At 39.0% G+C, this 25,743-nt stretch overlaps 2 long non-coding RNA genes across 2 annotated transcripts in view; both read left to right on the forward strand.

Annotated features, from left to right (window-relative positions):
* The window catches only part of LOC311266308, a 128,399-nt gene extending 125,124 nt beyond the window's left edge, over positions 1 to 3,275 (forward strand). The window contains exon 3 of the long non-coding RNA XR_014623698.1: positions 1,795 to 3,275. This is a non-coding gene — a long non-coding RNA (uncharacterized lncRNA). The remainder of the gene's footprint in view (positions 1 to 1,794) is intronic.
* A 19,130-nt stretch (positions 3,276 to 22,405) lies between these two features.
* Positions 22,406 to 24,779, forward strand: LOC311273155. Its single transcript, XR_014624645.1, has 4 exons — positions 22,406 to 22,579; positions 23,795 to 23,863; positions 23,981 to 24,093; positions 24,478 to 24,779. It is a non-coding gene; the product is annotated as an uncharacterized lncRNA (long non-coding RNA).
* Positions 24,780 to 25,743: the final 964 nt, after the last annotated feature.

Genomic DNA, 25,743 nt, shown 5'->3' on the forward strand with positions numbered 1-25,743 from the left:
GGACAGAAAGAGGAAAAAAATGACTTTATGATTTGGTTTTGGTTTGTGAGACTGAATTTTTACCTTCTGAAATGAATTAAACAAAATGTCCCAAGGTTTGACATCAAGATGACCTAAATAAAACTGATTTTACTGTTAAATTACAGAATTAAACACAAGCTTGTAAAACTCTCCAATTAAGTATTATGCGGCCTCTACAAAGTACAGCACTGCATGTATCCTGTGTGAGCTGAACCTTGAGATAATAATTATTTTTAAACCTTGAGACTACATCAGTCACACATTCCCTTGGGGAGACAAGTTGGGCTAAGCCCAAGGCGAACATTGCTTTGGGACTCCCACAGCCTCCCAAGATTCAACACTAATGTCCCTCGGTGCACCTCTTCCTCATTTATCATACTATCAAGTGACCCATATAAGAGTACATTTGAAAACCTCTGAGGATACTTCAAGAAAAAAACCCTCAGGAATTTCTGTAAAGATAGTGCGAAGGTATACCTTCATTCAAAAATCAAATAATTCCTTCACTTTGATAACATGGTTCAATGTGATGTTGCACACCATGAACAAGGTGTTAAAGTTTTGATCATTAATTTTTGACATACTTCTCAGCTCTCGGCTTTACTAAAAACTGTAACAAAGCTTTTCTTCAAGGCTCTATTGATCGAGTTGTTACAGCCTGATCTGAATTCTGTTGCTAAGCAATAAATGGAAAAAAGACAAAACTAAACAAGTAAATATTAATAACCTAATTACTGTCTGGAGTAAAGCTTGTTGCCTGGCAATTACATATTTGGCACAAACAACACTAAACTTTTAAGCTGGTTGAAATCAATGAATTCTGCCATGCTGGTGAATACTTTAAAGCTTAGATCTGTAACATTTTTTGAATCAGATAGAGCGAGAGCTCTACAGTAAAGATGGTGGAATTGTTATGGAAAGTTGCGTGAAAGCCTGCCATTTATTTGAGTCCATGACTTCAAAACTGCACAACAAACGATAATACCCTGTACCCTGGCAAAGAGGGATACTACTGCTTAATTATGAAGCATGAAAACAAAAGCACAACATAAATATATTGCCTCCAGTGCACTGGCTCTGCTTCATTGGACAGTCAGAATAAGTCTAGGGTGCCTTTAACCTTGAAAGTGGACAAAAAAAAGGTTCAGTGCTTGAAAAAATGTTTTTCTTTTCTGTGGCATATAAACTGGAGTGAATCCTGATATACACATCAGATTGTACCTTTATTTCCAGGCATTTTGTTTTATTTCCAGTTACTAAGCAACTTGGGTATCGATATTTTCTCCGATTTCCAGAGTTGTTGTTTCCGACTTGAGAGGGCATTTGTGTGAATTTCCCCAATTGGAAACGTTTCCCAATACTTCCGACAGCACATGAATGCCCAGTAAGACCTTGACTTTGGAGGTCACCAGTCTGAGCTTACTTAACCTGGAATGTTTTAGTTGTTTGCTCTCTTTAAATGCTACTGACTGAATCCCTTGCAGCTACAACCCTCTGTGGCCTCAACCCTCTATTTAAACCTAATTTGACTTTAATCCTGTTTCTCCACAACATTCTCATTGAAATTTTGATGGGTTATTTCTCAACAGGCAGTTGTGTTGGTTTACCTTTCAAAATAGCAGCATTTCTGAGATGGATGGAGGAAAATGAGAGTTCATTCACAAAAAGATAAGGGGACAGACCGAGTGAAAGGTTTTATGATAATACCTTAAATTTAAATTTCTTCAAACAAGCTTTGTGTCATAATGAGTCTCCTGTCCTTCACTCCTGCAGATCAGTTGAAGGCTTCTGTCGACTGGAATTGCACATCGCCTTTCTTTCAATGGTTTCCTGTCCTCCAAAACTGAACTCAATTTTGTCAAAGTAAGAAGAAGGACATCTTTGCTTATCATTGCATCCATTGCATCATCCGGAGAGCAAAATACCCTTTATGTTCAAGAAGTGCTGGAAAAAGTATAAACTGTGATGGTAGGCAGGTTGTGCAATAATGTGCTAAATGTACAATATATGCTTAATGAGAACAGGCTGCAGGGAGGTATATACATAATACATAGATGTAAACATGTTGCAAACATTAAGTGCAGTTTAATATGTAACAGTACCAAGTATAGTATGAATATTGTAATGGTATAACATTGTCAAGTGTAAAGTGACAACCCTGTATCATTGCGGTGCAGGTAAAGTGTTACATTGATGCGTTCAACAGTCTTACAGCCCATGGGATGGAACTGTCCATGAGCCTGGTGGTGCAGGACTGGATGCTAACCTGTCAGTAGCAGACAGAACAATTTTTGGGTGGGGATGATTGGGGTCTCTGATGATCCTGTTGGCCTTCCTCCTGCACCGCTGGGTGTAGAGGTTAGTCAGGATGCTCTTGTAGGAGTTGCAGAGTATCCTTGAGTTTGTGTTGAGCCACCTCAGCCTGCGGAGGAAGAAGAGCCGTGGTCTTGCTGTCTCAGGCTTGCTGCCTCTCTCAACCCTTCCCATCTACCATCTACTGACATATGCAGAGAAAAACATCCCTCCTGTAAACGCACTGATTGTGATGCGACCTCTCCTATTTAACGTAGTAGTTATTCTTGTAAGGGCAAATGGTTGTTACAATGTCATTCTGTACCGAGTTGGTTTAGAACATTTCGATATGCTACATAATTAAACACAAGCTTCCTCCAACGTCCAAAATACTGTTTTGGAATCTGGGTTGTAAAATTGTATGATAGATAGATGGAAAGACGATTGCTATAATATTAATTTTATTTAACACTGCAGTGAGGTTTTAAGATGGGTGAATATTAGCTGTGTGCAATGTCTGGTCTTTAAAGTAATGTAAATACAACCAGGGGACGGTGGTAATCTACCACCAAAAAGGCAAATGGATTTGGGGGGATTATGGGAATGTCAGCACGCTGTAAATAGCAAGGGGTAAATTAATCTTAGTTATGATTTCCATGCATGCCTATGAAAGTAAAATTATGTGTAGGTTCAGAAGTTGGACTGACATTTTGAAAGATTAAATATTTCAATTCTAAACTTCCAAACAGCACCGTCACTGCCTGAATGGTTCAAATCCCCAGACTGTCTGGGAGGATGTGGTGACTAACCCTGCTCCTGCTTGCAGTGCCTGTGTGGTATACTAAATATCTCAATATCATTTTTGATTGGGAAAGTGAGAACCTTTGTGTCAAAACAGCAAGTTCTGTAGAAATTCAATATATTTCTGTCTTGTGATACTTTCTAAAGGGCCGTGCATGTGCTTCTCGATGTTTTAAGGTGTAGCCACTATGCATTTTCAATGCATTTGAATTGAAAGTTCTGCACTGGATTTTACCTGTTTATTACACATATATTACATATATTACACGCATAAGTATATATATATATATATATATATATATATATAGAGAGAGAGAGAGAGAGGTATATATATATATGTGTGTGTGTGTGTGTGTGTGTGTTTAAAATTAAAAAATTCATATACGTTGTGATCACCCTAAACCTGGCTCTGTCTGTCTATTGGTCAATGCTCCAACTTTCCTCATCAGTCCCTGTCAAACCCAAAACAACAGAATAGCGATTTTGATCTCTTTCAACTCTGGTAAAAAGGTAATTAGTCTGTAATCACCCACTTAGCTACTGGATCTACAATCATGTGTTCTTATTATTGTAGAAAAGATGCAGATTTATTTATTTGCAGATTTAGCAGATAGCTATCTCTCCTTCTCTTGCTCGACCACCCACAAACTACACACTGCCCTGTTTCTTAAAGAAGCTACTCTTCTTTTATAACCCCTGTTGGAAGATGACATGACTCCCACATTTAAGCTATTTGTCAAAAAATATTTGGCAAACAGTGTGGCTCATTAACATTTCCAGGAAAGGACTCAGAAAAGTATTAAATATCATAAAAATATCGCTATACACCGGAGGGGCTTTAAAGGGTTAGCATGTGCGACAAAACAAAGGAAGTTAGTTTTAAGTCCTTTTTAAGTTTTAGTCCTTTTATGCTACATTAGAAGAAAAAAGCATTTTAGGATTGTGGAGGATGACTCGCGGAGTCTCACAACCTGAGGACAGAAGCTGCTCTGTAGTCTGGTGATGTATGGTATATGGTTCCTAAATTGAGGGTGAGTTCCTTAAAGTCTAGTCTTAAATGCTCTGTAACTACTCTGAATTTGTCATTGGTAATTCCCTTGAAGAGGTGTTATTCTGGTGACCAGTCATTATGATTTTAACATAAAAGCAATGATGTTGCTGCACCCGTCTACTCTGAGCTCAGTGTGTCCCTCCTGAAGGGACAAAAAAATATTCAGAGAAAAGATGAGAAGACATGAAGCCCAACAAGAAATAGCCAAATGATAGTGACCCTGCATGACAAGGGCAATGTGCCCAGAGGCAATATAAACAGACAGCACTGCGGCTTCACGGTGACGTTATACCATAAATAATTAAACAGGCCATTCTTAAGGAATAAAAGGAGCGTGAAAATGTATCAGGGTTTGCCTCTCACTCTGCCAGCAGCTACAGTATATTCATCACAGCTGCTGTAATGTTCTTAATAAGCATCAGCCAGCATTTGTCTCAAAATAATCAATGTGAATAATCAATGAGAACGCTTTAAGGGAAACTCCACTGTCAGATTTGTTTGAACTCTTGCCATCATCATCACTGATCCCACTACATTAAACAAGTTATTCTGTGATAAAATGCTACAGATTAATTCTTGTTTCATCTACATTTGCTTAACCAAATCTGTGTACTTCTTCTGTCAGTGATTATGACCTTCTGTTGGAATAAGAATGTATTTCTTTAAGGTGAGGTGAGGCAAAACAATGGCACTGACAATACAAAAACATTGTTATTTAAGGTATCTGTTATATCACTATTCTGCCTGGCTAGTGAGTTGCAGAGTCACTGAAATGGATTGCCTGTGGCTCTGAAGTTTCAAGTCTCTGCAAGCTGATTTTTACACTGCGCTGAATGGCAACTAATTGCATTCTGTAGCATAAGATGACTCTACACAGCTCCACAATACACCAGTGAAAAGTTTTGGCAGCAATTCTAAGATAAATACTGCACAAATTGTGGGCAAACACCAAGATGGAGAAGGAAAAAGTGAAGTTATTGAACACGTATTTGTGTAAAATGTTTAATTTATGGCCACAATGAAACCATCCACAATCCACCAGCAAACCACAAACAGTTTAGTAGATATTTTGCTTGACATAATGTTCTATTGCCTGAATGAATGTGATGAATCCACATGGATGTACTATAAGTTGTGCTTTTTCAAATACTGTCTTTGCATCTTTGAACATCCCTATCTCAGACCAAGGAAAAAAATATAGCATTTCATCAAAATGTTTTCTCAACTTGATGCTTGACCAGTTTTTGATTTGTTGCCGTCTTTGCTCCATCCCTAGTGGCCTGATTAAATTATAGCAAGCAAAGCTTGTTGTGGAGAAAGGATGGAAGCTGCAGTGAATTGATGGCCCCATTTCCCCCTTTTCTTTATTGTACACTTTCACAAATATGAATATATTCCCACCTTTTCAGGAAATTGCCTTTACAATGAGGTTATCAAATAAGTACGTCTCCCCTCTCAGCCTTGGCAGAAAACCTCTTTACACCCTTCCTTTAAAGATCAAATCTCAGCTCAGATACAGGATTACTGGTGTTGAATTAGAAGAGGATTAGACATGGGCTGAAAGGGACCAATGTGGTCTGAACATTGCTAATGTTGCTAAGGCCTTTGGGATGGGAATTCAGGTTGGTCTCCACATGGAACAGCAGAGTCCATTTAATTGAAGAAAAAAACCACCTTGATCACATACTTACTAAACATTATCTCTGCGTGAGAGCCTACTCAGCAGCATAGTAAACGCAGTGTACAGAGGAAACTAACACAAAGGACTGTTACAAAGCTCAGCAGTAACATAAATTGAGCTCTTTGACATACAGTATTGCAGTTATAATCATTGCTGTAATTTGTCTATAGAAGCTATTCAGAAGAATAGTTCGAACTGGGCTTTATGTATGGTCAAAAATAGACCTACCATTATGCCATTATCTTGGTTGGTCATTGCATTTATTTAAGCTAGAAATGATCTAACTTGATGAATTGTCATGTTGAAGTTTTTACAGTGATTTACAAGCTGAAAATCTGTCCATTCTAGTTTATCCATTTACGTCTTTTGTCTGTGTAGCATCTCTGTTGGTTTCAGGGCAAATTTACAGTGCCAGCAGTCATTCTCGAAGTTACGACTCCAGGTAGCTGTTAATTAGTCTAAAATTGTTGTGATATGAGCTGGCAAAGGTGACTTGAAACAAATAGGGAGTAGCATATCACCAGAACAACAGCATATTGCTGCACACTTTGGCTACAGCTAGTTGCCTTTAGCTAGTGACTGTAGCTGTGCAGCTAACGGTCCTTTTGGTTGACACACCAAGACAGTTTTGGTGAGTTTTATTTTGTTCGGTGAAAGACAGAAGCTTGGATTCAGAAGGAGTGCGGTTGTATTTTCTGTTTAATAAGGAAAATAGGTGTAAGAAGGTTTCCTTTCCTGACATTTTGTGGGGTTTTTTTGTATATTTATCAGACTAGCTACATACACGTCCCAGCTGAAAGTATGACGGCTTCAAGCCTGGATGGGCTGGGGCTAGCTGGTTAGCATGCTTACTTCAGTCGACAACTCTCCAACACAATAGATTGATGGCGTTGACAACAATTGGTAATCAGTAAGCTCAACTGGTGGCAGGTGTATTTTTGAACTCAGGCTAGCTGTTTTCTCCCTGTTTTCAGTCTTAATGGTGAGCTAAGCTAATCGGCTCCCAGCTCCAGCTCCATACTAACACACAGACATGAGAGTGGTATAGATTTCCTCTACTAACTCTCTGCAAGAAAACAAATAATGTCAAATTATTCAAGTATTTATTTCTTCAAGTGCTCCTTGATCACATAAATGAGGTGATAAACAAAGCGTGATCTGGAACCGAATCAATAATTGATCAAAAGTCGACATACTGCCACTTTGACCCATGTCAGGGTCTTGGTTGACGAGGGCATGTCGAAGGCCTCTTGTAAGCTTGTACGTCCTCTGTCTCTTTGAAGCCCCCCCAAGCTTGGGTGGCCAGGAGGGGGATCAAAGCCATAACAGAATAATTTGTCAAGTGTGCCTGTCAGTTTTAAGAAGATCTAAGCCATTTCATCTACAAACAACACACAACAAAGGTAACAGAGTAGAAAAAGCAATAATGAAACAGTGACGTGCTTCTCACTCCAGCCTTTTATCAGATATTTCCGTTGCCACCAAACATTACTGTCACTGTTCTGCAATTCGGCAGTGGTGCATGGAGATTCATAGAGGGGAGTAATTACTTGAGAGCGTTTTCAAGCTGTTTTCCTCCTGTCATATACAGTTAGGTGATTTTTCATTTATTTCTTTTTATGTTCCATAATTAACACATGGTCATCACTTTGCAATATGCTATAAAATGCTTTATCTGGAACTGCTGCTAGTTTATCAGCCCGTTTTGAATTAATGATTATTAATTGTTTATGGATGCATGGGGCAGGGGGTGAATTGTACCAAGTGAGCATCTTATATTGGTTGTCACATTTGGGTGCATGTAGACTTCATATCTGCTGTGCTTCAATGATTACTCATTAACATCAATTTATCATTTAATGTTAGGCTCATTTATTCCCTCCTAGATTACATAAATCGCCTCAGAGCATGCTCCAAGTGCATGTTAATGGCCGTGCTGTTTCCACGGGCAGTTGTGGTTTTAAGAGGCAATATTTCTCATTATTTCTCAGAATGCCTCACAGATGAAGGTAAACGATGGTGTCGCTGTTAATATGTGAGGCGCAAGCAGCTACAACAACAACCTGAAGTGAGAGGCCTCAAATTACATTTGCATCACAATTAGCTGTTCTTTGTTTTTATTCACCCACTCATTACTCATTTTTACAATTAATATTCCAATATCAAGTCACCGACTGGTTTGAAGATGAAGCTATGTGAACACTTTTGTTACTTGAACAGAAAACCCTATTTTATGTATCTTAATCAAGGCATAGTAACTGAGCTGGGATTTAAATGATCGATTTGTTATTGAGTCATCGCAATAATAATTGATCAATTAAATGCTTCAGTTAAAAATTGTAATTTTTTATCGAAAAATATCTTAATCTACATTGCAGCAAATGAGGAATGTATGGTGTAAACTGTCAGAAAATATATTGTGAGTATGTGTTTGTTGAAAGAGTAACTCCCCCAATTTTACACATTAAAGGTGTATAAAGCCTTTTTTTGGCGTTCCAGAGGGAGCTGCTTGTAATCTGATAAATTGCGATTAAAGTTGCGATGCCACTCAGTGGCTAGGTTGCATTGTGGGTAATGAAGGCGCCATGTTTTTAAAAGGAAGAAGAATGTGTGGAATGAAAAAGGCAACATCTCTCTCTGCTGTATCGATTTTCATCATTTGTCTTTAAACTGTCCATAATGAGTCCAACATTGTTAAAGGAGTGCAATGATAGACGCAGTGGACTATATTGTACAACCTGCTGCCTACATTACCCACAACTTAGCCTCTGAGTGACATCACTGGAAGCTTTTTAGATCACATGCAGCTTTCACCAGAGCCATAAAAGTATTTATAATACTTTTTTTTTTTTTTTTTTACCTATACAGTTGTATTCCCCAAGACCTGTTTACACACTTTAATGTGTAAAACTGGTGGAGTCCTTCAACAGGATGGTGTGACATGTCTGTATTGACTGCCTGTAAACAGCTGCACAAATGGAGTCATCAGGCACCCTTCTTTTACTGCCCTTGATAGAAGTCAAAGGCTTGCTGCGCTAACTGCGGTAGTTCTAATAGCTAGCTAACTCCTCTGATTGATTAACAAGCTGGTAGGTGTTGTTGACTCAACGTCAAGTCAAACTGTGAAAATCCCACAGAGTTGTTGTCTGTCAGCCATACAGGGGCTCATGCAAATGTCAAACCCACAGCTTCAACAAAAGCAGCTAACAGCCGCTAAATCACAGCAGCTCACTCATATTGATGACCCTGCAGGGTATTATCACCAGAATACCCTGCTGCCCAGAGCTATTCGACCTGCAACTTTACTGTTGTTTTTCTCTTTGCTCACATAGTATTGTTTTTGGTTGCATCATGTGGCTGCTGGCAGTGAAAAAGCTCTTAAAAACCACTTTTTAATACATACTCAGCACTAAATGGCAACACCCATACCAACTTTAAAGATGATGTGTCGATGTCTCCCCCAAAGCGCCCAAAATCTCAGTAGCTACTGCAAGTTTAACCTATCGCTAAAACGTAGTTTATGTAGAACTTGCAGTGATTATGGGCTACACAAGGAGTTTACTGTTGATGGAAAATTGTGTTACAACACTTTTTAACTATTAACAGACTTACCTTGGCTAATCAATCCTTCAATCCTAGTAGAATAGATTTACATACTCATTATTTTTCCTCATACGGTGCATTGCTGCAGCATCCTTTTTCACACCGTGTCTTGAACGCTCTGTTTTAGCTACAGAGTGAGACATCTTGCCTCTGTTGAAACTTTGGTGAGAGTTGCACTTGCGTTTGTGTTTTCTGTCGGAGAGAGAAACTCCCTTCAGCATGGACTTTTGGCTTTTTCACCTTGCAGACCTTTTACATGCACAAAAATGCTACATAACACAAAAAAGGAAAGGCGACAACCCTAAAAGCATAACATGACCTCTTTAAGGAAATGGCAAAATATGGATTCCTTTTACCAAACGTTCAGATCTTCATTTGAAAATATCCAACAAAGTTAACATCTTTTCATTAAATACTATTTGTTTACTTCATTAATATAGAGGCTCCTTCTGTCAGGAAAGCTCTTGCTTTTATATTGACAAGAGTGAGCTTTTCTCAGCTGTGGCACAAAAATTGATCTGTACATCATGATTTATGGAGCAGCAACTGATAATTTATTGGTTAATTAGTTGCAGCATTTTTATGTGCGGTCCCTGATTTAATTACGTCCTAATATTGTAGAGCTGCACAGAGATTAAAATTCCCTCAATGGAGCCATCACATACTGCCCTACTGCTGTATCTGAGTCACTGGCTCTGAGCGTAGCTGCTGTTGTGCTTTGTGTGTGTGTGTGTGTGTGGGCGTTAAGGCCCCTCCCTCAGCACTCCTGTCACCCCCTACAAAATATACTCACATAGGTTTGATTGCAATTGCGGTTCACAGACTGAATCTAAATAGACGCAACAGTGAATCAAGCTCTCAGCTGAATCCCACTGTGCTCAATGCATTTCTGTGGTTTTCCAGCTCTTAAGTATACACCTGTATGTTGGTGGAAACTAGTAAGAGAGAACTGCTTCTTTGTATGTATTTATTTTATCTGCAAATGTATAAATGTATGTTATTTGGAATATATATATATAATATATATATATATATATGTATATATATATATATATACATATATAGGTGGTGTTTTTTTTTAAAAACAGTTGAACCATATTCTTTTTCATGCCATTTTTATCATTAGCAAAAACAAATGATCAAGATAAATGATCCAGAACATCCAACATTAGACCGTTTGACATACTGTAAGTGACTACAATGTTTCTGCAGGCAGGAATGAGGCCAAGCAGAAACTTATTCTGTAAGGAATGAGTCAGCTTAGTTGCATTGCCAGGTCATTTTAGGGTCATCAGATTTTATATTTATTTTTGACAGTATTTTCTAAAATAGAAAAGTGTGGACCGAATCTCTGAGGGGTCAAACCTATGACTCAACAGACCCCTGAGTCACAGGGCACCGTGGCCAAAATATGCAGGCTATGACACCATCTGTTTATTTCATCATTAGTGGTAACAGTGACATCAGAAGGTCAACGGTCGCCTGGACAAAGGAGGGGACCCTATAAATACTGGATGCTCCTATGCAGCGCATAACTCCATCATCCTCAGAAACACCACATCCTCAGCAAGCACAATACCTAACAGTATTATCATGCTACATCTCTTCTCCCACCTTGTACCTCATTTAATTATTCATTCTCTGCTCATGTCTTTTGTATTATTCAAGATTTACCCAGCTGGCCAGTAGTGCAACAGATAAGCTAATTATAATATCAGTGCCACTGAGTGCTAGTACCACAGTGTCCTGCAGAGGGAAGGGTGACCTGCACGTTTAATGAGGCTTGGTGGCTACTGTGGCCACACATTTCAAAATTTGCAAAAAACGCAGGTCTGTCAATGGTTAAATATTAATGGGTGCCATTAACTGGTGATTGGTTAACCGCTGAGAATATTTGTGAACAGTTAAGCATGGTGGTACAATTGCGAATGAACACACTGTTTGCTGACGGCTTCACTAGAGCCTCCTCATCCGGCATGTTTCATACAACCTTGTCGAGGAGCTGCTGCACTGTGCCAGAATTCATCATATCAATGGAGCACCGGACTGAAAGGAAAGCGCCTCTTGTATTTCACATCATTTTGTTTTTTGGGGGGTTTTTTTCTTAATAATTATCTGGCAAAATTAACCAAAACTGACATCCCTAGTCCAGAGATTTATGTTATCCAGATGATCTTAAAAAAGCTCAGGCTGAGCCACGAACTCAAAGTGTCTGTATATAACGACCTGGGAATGAGACTCAGTCAACTCTTTCTCCAGAATTGCTTGCTCCATCTTTATAATCATAATAAGTTCAAATTGTGCTTATTATATCATGTTGGACTTCAACAGATTTGAAACCAGTAATTAAAAGCAGTTGCAAACTTTTGGCGTCACTGCTGCACGCACCCTCAACTCATCTGACTGCTTTGGAGAGTAGGTAGAACATTTTTTTTAAGATGCCCTTTTCATACCTTCTACATTTTCCCTTGGAAAAATAAAAAAATACATATTCTATGTTTTGTGAATTTTAAACTCAGCACGGCATAAAGAGTCACACAAAGGTCAGCAAACAATATCTTTGTTTCCTGAAGTTTTTAACTAACTTACTTTATTTTAAAATTGTTTCACTTTCTAACTTGGCTACACAGATTGTCACTGATTTACTGTAAGTCAATCCAGCAAGGTGAAAAAGTTAATTGGTTGTAGGTCAGAGAGCATCCGATTGTCAAGGGTTCATAACATGCAACTAAAAATCAGTAGGAGACTTAATTGTTTAATGTGAGTTTATGACAAAAATAAAATGCTCGAGGCTTATTTATGATAGGGAAACATTTTTGGATTCTGTGGCTACATCCACTTTACTGACCTATACCGCAGCCCTTTTTAAACTGTGCTACCAGCTCGTGCTGTCAGATGATGCTCTGCTCCGGCTGTTGACGCTCATTTGAGAGCAGAACATCAGAGCGCTGCAGTGACACTGAGATGACAGAGAGCAGGCAAGTCTGTCTCCTTTGGTTCAATTTATGTCCACAGTTTTAAAAATCCATTCGTATCTCCCACATTAAAACGTTGGGTTCGTCCTTCTGTCTCTCTACGTGAAGATCACACATACTGCTGCTATACAGTCTTATTAAAGCACTGAACAGAGCAGTATCATCCAGACGGAGAGAAAATGTGGTCCTTTTTTTTTTTTTTTTTTTTCAGAGAAGCAAAGGCTGACAAAACCTGTTACTGCCAGAGTTGACTTAAATATTTTTTTGAAGTTAATTTTATTGAAATTAAGGCAATTAAATAAATGCAGTGGTGTAAAACAAAATATCGGTTGAATTAAATGCTCAGTATTTCATATTACCTGATCAGTAGTTATCTCAGTTTCTTGCCTTGACCATCAGTTCTTATTTCACTGACAAATATACATACATACCTTTGCAGGGTCTTATTTTAGATCACTACAAGGTTGCAGAGAACATTATTTCAAACTAATATTTTGATTACAGCAGTGACTACCACATTACATATTGTTAATTGCCTATTTATTCCATTACGCTTGTGTTTGTGGTGATGAGTCTGTTTTATTACCAAACCCTTGTAGCTTTATTGACGTTTTTTAGGGTTCACTGCAACAAACATAAAATGTGTACAGAGCATAGATACTCCAACAGTAAGTGAAAATCATAATGCGTCTAGAAAGTAGGGCTGAACCTGAGGCTTCGAAGCTTCCACTGTTACCTTGGAAAAGTATGCCCAAGTCCATATTTGAAAAGGAGAGAAAAGACTGATAGAGAGCAGGTTGGAGCTGCTCTATGGCATTTAATTAGACTCAAATCCGGCAAACCAGGCATGTGCATGTGATACGAGAGAAAAGAACAGAAGCCCCTCAGACGAAAACCATCCTCCCAAGAGAACATTTTGTGCTTGGTGTGCACAAACCCAGTCCCCCGAGCATTAGGTCGTACCAAGTGTGAGTTTGACCCTCCCTATACACTCAGACGCTCCCTTGTCAAGTAGACTTTTGAGACTTCGAAGGTAGGGATGGAAAATGTATAAGCTTGATATTTAAACTGGCAATAGACGAGTTTTCTGCTTTAGCTTGTAATTATGAAGTAAATGTTTACTGCACACCATCTGCGTTTACGTTGGTTCTCTATGAACCCATGCTTGTCTAACTGGCATTTGAATAAACTGTCTCAACTATGTGCTTGTGTCTGTGCAACAACACACTTGGCTCATATGTTTTCTGATTCAGTTGTGATTAAGCAGATGATTGGCTTTTGGCAGGAAGGGGCGAAATATGTGTCATACAACTGCCATCTCGGTCGTTATGGACTCTTGTATTCAAAATGCTTTAGCTGGTTTGTATCCTTTCTTATAAGGTCTCTGGTGATGACAAGGAAAATGCTGTTCTTAAAATTTTAAGAAAAAGCTTAGCTTTGTCAATCAAGTAGCTACCATAACAACCCGCTGGACAGCAAGACAGGATTGTTTTACTTGCGGGTGTCACTTGTCACTGAATAGACCAGACCTCCTTCGCAAGGTGCTCCAAGGCACTGCAGATGCATGAAAGGCTCCCACACATTTGATGTAGACCAGTAGAAAAACAGATAGCGGCAACAACGAAACCCTTCTTTCAAATGATGAACAGGTGGAGAGACTCTCCATCATGTATGGTGCTTCAGGAGATGAGAGTCCACTTGGAGAAGTGGAGTATCAAGATGTCTATGCTCCTTTAGCTGGCGACAGTGGCCTTGACTATCAACTCCCACGGAATCACAAGTGCGCATGTCATCTCCTGGATCTTGTTTGTACAGCTGATGCCACTGCTGCGAAAGCTGTGAAACATTCAGCAGGCTCTCTCGCTCTCACTCCATGCACTCTACCTGTTTGTTAGAGAGCAAGGAGAAACAGCAAACGGTAAAGAATATACAGCGTTTAAGACACAGATATGAACTTCAAGAGAAATGACACACTTCACCTGCTTCTGCCAACTACTCACAGTTGTTTAAACATGCTGTGTGATCATTTTCACTGATTTTTGTTGATTTAGTCTGAGTTTTGTTTTACAGGTTCAATCCACAGCCTTCTGCTGCCAGCTCTGCACCAGCTGTAAAAGAAGATGAAGAAACAGGTGTCAGCTTCAAAATCTCTTTTTGAAACCCTGGAGGAACATTTAGGAGATGATTTGAGCAGTGTTTCTCATACATAGGCCCCAAGGCCGGCTGAGTAGATAAAAATCAAAATGTTGTATTGTTTTCCTTTTTGCAAGGTTATGATTTCATAACTAAGTTGTCAAATAATGCCGCTTTTCCACCAAAATTAGCTGGTCTACACAGGTTTTTTAAACATGGGTACACCCATTTAAAATCGTGTATTGACCCGATTCCATTGTGAAAGAAGTGTCTGTACAACGGTGGATACATTTTCTTGAGCACCGCAACCCCCGCGAAATGACTTGTTTCACTATCATAATTTGAGCCATTTGGTCAAATAACATTTGGAAAGTCTAGAAAAGCTGCACAATTAAATTATTTTATCCCCATTCAAGATAGCCGGCGCTAAACTGGAAGTTAGCCGGCTCTGTTGGTGATCCAGGTATTTTCATACCCAGAAAGTTAAGCTTTTCTGGATTCAAAACACCACTGAGCAGCTTTCATAGGAATGAACAGGGCTCCACCTCCAACACTGTGTCCTGTAATAAAACTTCCTTGAATAGACCACATCCCAAATTCCTTCCTTATTTACGCACAACCACCGGATGTTGATAACGCGTCATCACATTCCCATTGGACACAAAAGCCAGATCTTAGCGGGTTTAAGTAGTATTTTTGACCAGTGGAAAAGGGGTATTTGTGTGTTGATTGATTTACAACATCAACTCACCTTCATAACCTTGAGCCACAACTTAAATGCGTGCATGCATTTACATCACAGGTGCAGTCCAGAACAAAAACAACTAGCGCTTCACTTCTGGTTGGACAAGCTTGAGAATTTTTCTTTTTCTTTTTCTTTTTCAAAGCAATGAAAATGAAATGTTCCAACAGGGAATGCCAACTATCCGAATAGGCGCATGACCAAAGGCTGAGGAGAGCAACTCGGGACCAAAAGCAGAGTTTAACTGTTTTGATCTCATGAATATATTTTGAAAATGTGAAATTGATTTCATTACATAGATGTTTATTTTGACAACTTCATCAAAAAGCAAAAGTCCATGTTTTGATCTTCACCACATTTTAGTCGCAAAGAACGGTGTTAAAGGAGCTTATGTAATAGGAGACTGTTTGAAGAGTATGAGGCTGAGTGCATCATATTTGTTGGCCTTGGTTGCCCTGGAGCCTGAGGCGGTGTAGTCAGGACAGCTGCCCTAAACAGTTATCCTTAGGAGACACAGAGGGTGAACGTGCTCCAAGACAGACTTGGATCTTTTTTTATTGTGTGTATCTTTGCAATGAAATAAATAGAAGTAATAATGTCAAAACGTTCTGTTGATGATTTTATTTGATTTTTGAATGCTTTCAACTAAATTTCTTACATATTGCACCTTTTGACAGGAGCGACTGAGATGAAAATTACTTCTGCATATCGATGATGTCAGGAACTTGGAACCAGAAGGGTTGGTTAGCTTGCCTCTATGCAAAGCCAGAGAGGAATTAATCTAGAGCGTTCCTATCCTCTGTTTACTTTTATGCTCGAGGTCTCCTCACACTGAGATGAGTTGTTGATGCCACTGTTGCATCAAATATACCGATGGTAAAATGCAGACGGATTTTATCCTTTGAATCAAGCGGAGATGCCTGATGGGAAGGGCAGAGATTCTGTTAAATATGCTGCTTTCACCTACATCTCTAATCATTTTCGAACTGGCTTCAATTAAATATGATCTGCTGCCAACCCAAAAGAGCATAGTAATTTTTAAAAGGCGCAGAAGTAGGGATAACTGTATCAGGGACTAGAACGTACTGTTTCAATGCATTAGATCGGCATCAGAGCAGATACTGACCTTACCAAACAATACAGTCTGATACAGTCAACCAGTCTCATAATAAAAGTTCTGCTGAGTTTAAGAAAAAGGGACCAAAACACAAGACACACAGAGGCAGGAGGGCAAAAGCGAGCTTTGATGATGAGCTGATGTCCAAACATCCAAAATGCAAGAAACAAAAGGAAAAGGGAAAAAAACTAAAGTGAAATACATAACTGAGGATAAATCGGAAGCCACAGAGAACAAAGCGGGGACACAGACAATCCAAAGAAATATAAAGGAAAACAGACTTGAATACAGAAGGGCAATTTTACAAATGAAACACAGGGTTACACAGAAAAAGGACAGGAAAACAGACAAAGGCAGGAAGTGGAATGTAAAACATGACTAATGAGGATATAATCTACAAAATAAAACAGGAAACAACAAAACCCAAACCATGACAAGTGCTACCTGTGTGCCTCATCCAATGGGTTTCATACATTGATTTATGCAGATTTAAAATTCTGGGACAGCATTGGAGCTTTGGATTGGCAGCTGTCTGTAGTTTTGGTATCAGGGGAGAAAAAGTTAGATTGTTGCAGCCATAGTTTGGACCTTCATAGCACAGATTGTCTCTGTTTTTGCCAGATGTGAAATGTATTTTGTGACTGAAACAGGCAGGATTTGTTCAGCTAGAACTGTTTGAAAATAAACTTCCTGCTCCTGTGATGTGAGAAAGGAAGCTTTCCTCAGGTTGTTTCATTTTGTTATAGGCCCCTAATGGCTCCTTGTCGCCTTTAGAAGAGTTTTATATCCCCACGTGTCTGATTCAAAAAATCCCTCTGTGTATGCAAAACAAATGATTTTCCTTTACAGCTATTTAACTATCTCAGGTAGCATTGTGTGGGATATATCGATTCTACTAATACAAAGTCATTTTCTTCCGTCTCCTGAGAATGGGATGAATTGGCAGTATACTGTGGGGCTATTCTTGTAATTGTTAAATGACACATCTGCCACTGATTGGTTAGGCGGCATCCATCTATCTAAGTATCCATTACCTAAACTGCTTGTTCTGTTCAGGGCTGCAGAGGGCTGGAGCTTATCCCAGCACACATTGGACAGGAGGTGGTGTACGTCCTGGACAGGTCGCCGGGGTATCACAGCAACAAAGAAACAAATGGTCAAAATATGTGAAAGTATCCCTTCAGAGGTATCACATCAGTAATGTCTCCAGACAGAAGCAAGTTTAAAGCAAAAAAAAATTTATTGTTCTAGAGCCTACCTACACTCTCAAGCTGTTGCCCACATCTTTATCCCCCACACACACACATACACACAGAGGCTTATTCAGAGCCAGCCTGACAGCTTGGTCCTGTGATGCAGAAAGTGATAAGCTCATCTCCAAGTCTCTGTGGTACTGGGAAAAGAGAGAAAATGAGAAAGAGAAAGAGAGGGCAAATGAAAGAAGGAAATGACACCAGTGGAGCCAGTAGAAATGAAGGAGAGGGGGGTAAGGCAGGGGAAAGAAAGAGATAAAATGAGAAAACGGCAATGAGAGCGCATCACATTTGGGCTTGCAGACCTGAGCCCAAACGAGAGGACAATGTAGATGAGTAAATGATCCTCATTTGGACTCCAGCATGTAATCACAGAGTAGCCATTTGCAGAGGAATACAATTCCAAGTCTGCCATTTAGAATAAGAAAACAGAAACATTTGGCGCATAATGAAGGACCCGTAATCCAGGACCTAACGGCCGATGTGTCAGCAGAAATATATGTATGATCATAAATAATCTTTAGCTAATACCCCACCAAACAGTTTCACCCCCTCCTCGCTCCACACCCTATAGCTCTGCACCACCGACCAATTTCCTACACCATCGATTGGTGGTCATTTTCAGCCAGGGAGAGAGAGGCAACTCCTCTTCCCTATGGATTTTCACGTCACAACTATGACTGACTGCAAATAACCACTCGCCAATCATGCCCCACTTTCCGAGTGACCTTTCCCAAACACTCACACTTAGCGCTCTAATGCAATAATGTGTTTTATGGAAGGTACACAGACAGGTTTTATTTGGCGATAAATTTGAAGTGTGTTTTGGGTGAAATGCGTGAATTGTGATGGTGAATGTGTTTGGTGAACACTGCATCTGTCCAGCACATGTTGTAGTTACCTGCGTGTGTGTGTGTGTGTGTGTGTGTGTGTGTGTGTGTGTGTGTGTGTGTGTGTGTGTGTGTGTGTGTGTGTGTGTGTGTGTGTGTGTGTGTGTGTTCGTGTGTGTTCGTGTGTGAATGTATGTGGTGTGTTTGGATTCCATTTTCTTTTTCAGCTTTTGTCCTGTTGCCATTGAATAGATAAAGGCTACACAACATAGACATTCATATAGCACAGAAATAAACCTCTATTTCTAAAAGTATAATGCGCAGCACTCGTACATACCTCAGACTATGCTCACACAAAGATTTGAAGATAGCAAATATGAATAACATGAAAGATGAAATGGAATATCAATGATAAAACATGTTTTTGTAAAACTAAGTGGTGGAGCAGGCAGAAGTATTGACGAGGTCTGGACACAGCGGGATTTAAAATGGTGAGATTGCAAAATCAATTAATTCCAATGGAATCGCCGCTTGAAGAGGTATAATCAGGGTAAAGAGGGTTACTTTAACAATATATTCTGATAAAGTTAGTAATTACCTGTTAAAAATGTAGTCAGTAACCCTATCAAAGTATTAATGTAACTTGATTACTGTCCATCACTTTTAGATTACAAATGCAAATGAAGGCAAGAGAAAATAACTATTAATAAAATTACTTTTATTTAATCTCAATATACATGTGTGTATTCTGCACCTTTTTTACTAAATGTATCTGTAATCTAATTACATCTTTTTTTCTGTAACTTTTATGAAATACAGTTGCTTTTTTATGTCTTAATTATGTAACCCTTTAACATTGATTGATTTTGATTGACTGATTTTTATTTTTGTGTCATGCACATAGAGTGCCTAACCCTCATGGGTTTACAAGTAACTAAAAAAACTGTTGCAGCAGGCAAACAGTTCATTACAGTTCATTACATTACAAAATTACAAATACTTTTGCAGCTCGGTCTAAAAACAAACATTCTGCCTTCTTTCCCATGCTTGACAAAGAAAATCTGCAAATTTGACATGTAAATTTGTGTGTTGACCAATAGCACATCCTCTCGACACTAATGACCTTTGATGGGACGACTAGCCTGAGAGTCCAAACCAGAGGAATCTATCATTATTAGTTGTGAAGCACCATTCACTTACATTTAACTTCCTTGGTCAAAGTAAAGAATGTTCCATAAAGTGGTTTGCACTTAGTTAGTACAGTTATTGTGCCGTTAGCAACCAAGTTAAGCTAATGCATTTGCTAACTGACCAAACAGGTGAGCTTGTTAGCTCTGAGAGCTTTATTTTCCCTCTTAAAAAGCTTTTTATCGAACTGAATGGTGAACAAAAGGCCAGGAGGAAGTAAACAAAATGGTAGAGAGGAAGTTGAGAGAAGCTCTGTTGTGACTGACTTGCACAAGCATGGCCAACTATTAGCCCGCCAGCTAGCCCTGCAAGTACTGTAGTCACATCATCAAGCTTGCTGACCCACCTTTTTTACGTAGAAGAGCCACAAATGTTTTAAAGGAATATTATGTAACTATTTTACCAAGTTTTCAACACATAACATTGTTGACGTAATTTTGTTTCTAGTTAGCACCTACATTATCTGACAAATTGTTACGGACTTGGGGTTTGTCATTACAACAGTGGAGTTGCACTCAGAAACTGTGGGGGCCGCCAAATCGCACTAATTTCTACATAATTATGCTTTCAGGTTGTGTCTACATTTGATATATGGCTGACTGTAGGAGCAGAGATCAGGCTTGTGTGCCAAATTCCACAATGATCGAGATTTAAAAACACAACCAACTTCTGGCTTCTGGTAAATATGTTTTTTATCTGATTGTTTTGCAGCCATCTGCTGGCTTAACCTAAAAATAATGCCTGTTTTAACTGAACTTGTTACAGCCACACTATATTTCACTGACGCCTCAAACTGAATAAGATCACAGACAGATTTTTTCCCTCAGACACACATTTCAGCTCTCGGCCCACATACATCCTGTATCACCAGTTTCACTGTTTCTGTTCTTCCACGAGGCGGGCTCGACCTGTCACTTCATTTGTTTCGTCTTTTCAGCGCTGCCTTCACTCTGGTCTCTCATATGACTCAATTCCCTCCCTCATAAACCGTCTCTCACCTCACTTTCTTTTCAAAAAAAATTTGGTCATAAAAAAAGTACTGTTCTTATATAATATAAAAACATAATATTCTTCGTATTTATCTTTTTATTTTATGGCACAGCGATCAAATAATGTTTGCACTTGGTATTACAAATTCTACATTTAGTTTGACCATGACAAACTCATCAGAATCTATCTAGAACGCCCTGCTTTACAGTCTGCATGATCGAGTGTAAGAAGCCGTTTGCTCTTTAACCTGTGCAGATGATTTAGGAGGGCTGGTCACACTCTGATTTCATTAAATACGCTTCACCTATTCCCTTGCTTCATTAATGAATGAGAGGGGTAGGTTAAAGATAGCACTATGCTAATAGGCTGTGTGTGAGACGGGGAAGGATTGAGGTAGACACACAGAGAGGAGGCCGGGGGGGGGGTCTGGGGAAGGTGGGTAATCGAGGCAGGATTCAGAAGTCATTAAGGTCAGTTAAGATGAGGTCTCACATTGCCACTGCGACACCTGGGTCATCAGTACAGACTGTGAACACCAGGGAGAAAGGAGGCGCGTGTGTGTGTGTGTGTGTGTGTGTGTGTGGTAAAAAAGACATCATATTAGGTGTAGTTCTACATTTGGAGTATAAACTGTATATGTACAGTGATTTTATACATACAGACACATGACGAATTACAAGAAAAATCCTGAGTAAACAAACATGACGAATGCAGATGCTTCCAAACATGAAATGAGGGTCACTGAAGGGTTTGATTAGAATGAAAAATTATTTGAATCATAAACCTCATAATTATGAAATGGGAAGGGTCACTGGTTCTGGAAGTGTTTTGATCCTATATAGTATTCCAATTTCAAATCTTTCCTACAATATACTCTGTGTAGCATAAAAACGACACTCACCGATAATGTTACATTCATATGAGGGGCCGTACAAGACATAATTCATTCTGGCCTGCTCACACACACACATTCTCCTCTCACATACATATATTTTCTCTCATACACACATACATTCTCCTCTCACATACATATATTTTCTCTCATACACACATACATTCTCCTTTCACACACATACATTCTCCTTTCACATACTTATATTTTCACTCTTGCGCACACATACATTCTCCTTTCACACACATACATTCTCCTTTCACATACTTATATTTTCACTCTTGCGCACACATATATTCTCCTTTCACACATATACATTCTCCTTTCACACACATATATTCTCCTTTCACGCACATACATTTTCCTTTCACACACATATTTTTTCATTTTTCATATAAAGGAAAATATATGTGTCTATATATGTCTGAAGAAAATATATGAATGTAAAAGAAGAATATGTGTGTGTAAGAGAAGAATATATGGGTGTGAGAGAAGAATATGTGTGTGAGAGAAGAATATGTGTGTGTGAGAGAAGAATATGTGTGTGAGAGAAGAATATGTGTGTGTGAGAGAAGAATATGTGTGTGTGAGAGGAGAATATAGGTGTGTGTGAGAGAAAGTATAGTGGAAAAGGAAGTACTTTAGTGGAAAAGGAAGTAGTTTAGTGGAAAAGTGCTGTGATTGGCTGTTCGGGTGGGACTGGGTGGGACTCCCTGAAAACTACTTTTGTGAAGGGAGCCATTTTTTCTCTGGCGTGTGATGGCCTTACCAGCCTTGTGTAGAAGTTCAGAGCTAATCACTGAAACGTCTCTGTTGTTGGCTGAATAGCCCCCCCCGCCTCAGAGGACAGAGGAGCTGAGTGGATTCACTTCATTTTAAATGGAAATAACCCCACAACTGGAAAACTCTGACATGTGTGAAAACTACTGCAGACTGCTTTCCTGTGGCAGTACAAAGAAGGTTTAATGAAGATCAAGGATTGATTGATGCTCACTTCAAACTTGGAAGCTGTAAGTTTTGCCCTTTCTTATGATGCTTTACTGTTTATTTTTCATGTTAGCCTGTTGAGCCTGGTATCAGCAATGTCCGCGGCTAACCTGGCTAATTTAGCATCGCTGGACCTATGAAGTATTTAAAAACGTTACTGAGGGACAGCTAAAGGAGGATGAGGTGGTGTGTAAAATGTCTGCATGAGTTTTAAGTTATGTGAACATGACATGAGCAGTAGAGGTATATAAGTTATATAATGTAGCGCTGCAGCTAACATAAGTTACTGTGCATGGCATCGCAGACAGCTAAGCCGTTAGCCTCCTTGTGTCTCTCCCAGGTGCAACACTAAACCAGCCTCCTGTAAGTTAGTCAAAAGGTTTTACATTTTATCAGTCTGTTAGTCAAACAGTGATAACTCCTGAGGCACGTTTTATGATGAATGCAGGACATGAAACCATCACTACCCTCAGAATATCAGTATTGCATTTGACAATGATTAAGCTAAATATTCGACGTGAACGCTTCGATGACATCATTCTGCATAATAATTAGCCATGTGCTTCTGTTTGTTTCAACACTGGACAGATGAATTACGATAAATTTGCCTCAAATTAGATTCATTTCAGATAATTTTCTGTTTATCTCCAGCACATCAGAATGAATTGTTAAAAAGAAAAAAGGGGGCAATATAATTGGCTAAATGTAAATTTGCCTCTGTCCTCCATCAGCCATCTGACCATGGCAATAGGGAGTGATGGGACTAGGCTAGTTGAGTACAAGTGAGCAGGTAAGTCATGGTCAGATGCCTGATGATGGACATAAGCAGCCACAATGATTAAGACATCTACTCTAATGTAAACGAGGTGCTTGGGTGCATAAAAAAAGAATCAAAATAGACCTTGTTTTAAAAAAATCCCCCTGTAGAGGCCAGTTTCAACTAAAAATGTCATTATGGGGGGGTCTGTGTATATTTCTGCTTGTCCCTACTGTCAACAGCTCCAAGTGTCCCCTGTTGCTGTCATGTTGTCCAGAATTGCATTATAAACAACCCAGAGCATCACTAGGAGAGTGTCAGTCACAACACAGATCACAGTCTTAAGCAAATGCTCTATTAAATCAATCTCTTCCTCCATACTGGCAAACAATGATGTGTAATCATTTTTTTGCAAACTGTTTGCAGCTGTTGCATATATTTGAGATGATTTTGGAGTAAACTGTAACTGTCCTGCACACAGGCCAACATACCACTACAAGACCGACCCTGCAGACACCACCACATCTTTGACAGAGCTGACAAACATGCTGTGAGTTTCCAAATATCCCTTCATTTCTGTATATATATTTATTAGTTGCCTGTTTATTCGCTTAAACTAACACAGTCTAATTCAGTGTTTGAACTCTCTGTGTAATGTTATTTTCAGGCTCAGTGGCAGTCAGTCCTGTCTCTCAGACAGTCTTAAGTGATGTTGAGATGCTCAGTCATCACTACTGAGGCCTTCAACAGTGTAATCCTGTGATTCTGCATAAAAGCATGGTAGGTGCAACTACTGACAATATTCAAAGAAACAGAGAACACGACCATGTTCAAATTAAACAGGAATAATACTTTTAGTGCTCAAAATAATTCACATGCCTACACTAAAATAAACATACTTTTATCAGGCCACATCAACAAAGAGCGATCCTTACAGAAGGACAGTTGAACAAAGAAAGTATTTAAATGTAATTGTCAACAACATGTTGTTGTCATTTGGGTTTTAATACTGTAGTCACCTTGACTTTAGTACTGAGATCACCATACCACTACATGCTTCTCTTTCATTCAAAACCAAATTTATGCAGTGGTTAGGTGCATGGTTGCGACTGATTAATCATGACTGTATAATATAAGTAACAGTGGTTCTGCCATATTTTACAGATCATCAGAGTGACCTGATGATGCTGTGTTTGAGGTTTTCCTGGACCCCGCCAGACTCTCCTTGCAGTATGAGAAACCATCAGAGGAGGAAGGTATTGTTGGGCGGGTGTTGCCTCAGTCAAGCAAAAGCCCGCAAGACAACGGCCAGCAGCATCAGGAAGTATCAGTATCCACAGAAGAGGCATCAGGATGACCTGTGTGACCTGAGAGCTCCACTATCAGCTGACACAACTTCAGTATAAAAGAAACTTGATTTCAGGACATGATCTGGACAGTTTACATAAAATTAAAGTGTTTCCTACTTTTATCTATACCTAATTTATCCTCATTGGCAGTGAATAAAGTGATTTGTTTTTAATGAAAGTTTTTGTCTTCTTTAAATTCAACACTAAGGGCACTGTGGCATTAGAGAAATGAAAGTCTGGAAAGAGTTTTGCCATTAATCCTTTAATAAATAGTGACTCTGTAAGCATCACACGTCAAACTTATTATTGTGTTGACAGATCACAATATATTGTATTGAATATTCGGTATGGTATTTTGAAAGGGTATCAAACAATCTGCACGTTTGACACACATTTTAAAGCATAAATTAGGGTTACTCCTTAAACGCTTGAATGTTAATGTGGTGTTTTCAGAGTTTGAAACCACTTGAAATTGTAACTGCATTGCTTTCATAAAGATTGTTTCATAGTGGCTCGGCCAGGTTCTACAGGATGCCAGGTCTACTTATAGACTGGTTACACAGTTTTAAACGAAATGTTTGGGTTTTCCTTTGAATTTTCATCCTTTTGTAGAATGCTGTCACATAATTTTGGTTTTCTGAAGGAAACTGAATCAAAGGCTGCTGGATTTATTTCTATGTATTTCAAGTACATATAAACAAATCCAGTTGCCTTCAATGACCTGGATGAATGAGAATATTCACAGGCAAAATGTTGGTTGATCATAGATAGGGATGTAATGGTATGAACATTTCATACCATGGTAATAGTGACCAAAATGATCATGGTTATTGGTGTACACTGGGATTTTTAAAATGTCTTCAAAATGTTGAAAAAACACCGATACATTGATAAACTGAAGTAATTTCACCAAGATTAATATTTAAATATAGATTTATTATATATTAAAATAGTATCACAGCCAAAACCTTATCAAAACAGTTCAAAATCATATATATCAAGCTTCTGTCTGTCCTCGTGTCGTCTGCCACCGGTAGATACTGCTCCGGTCAACGGAGCTGAAATGAACGCAGGAAGAGTC

This window comes from Pagrus pagrus, assembly GCF_965226575.1.
Source record: "Pagrus pagrus genome assembly, chromosome: 2".
Lineage (NCBI taxonomy): Eukaryota > Metazoa > Chordata > Actinopteri > Spariformes > Sparidae > Pagrus > Pagrus pagrus.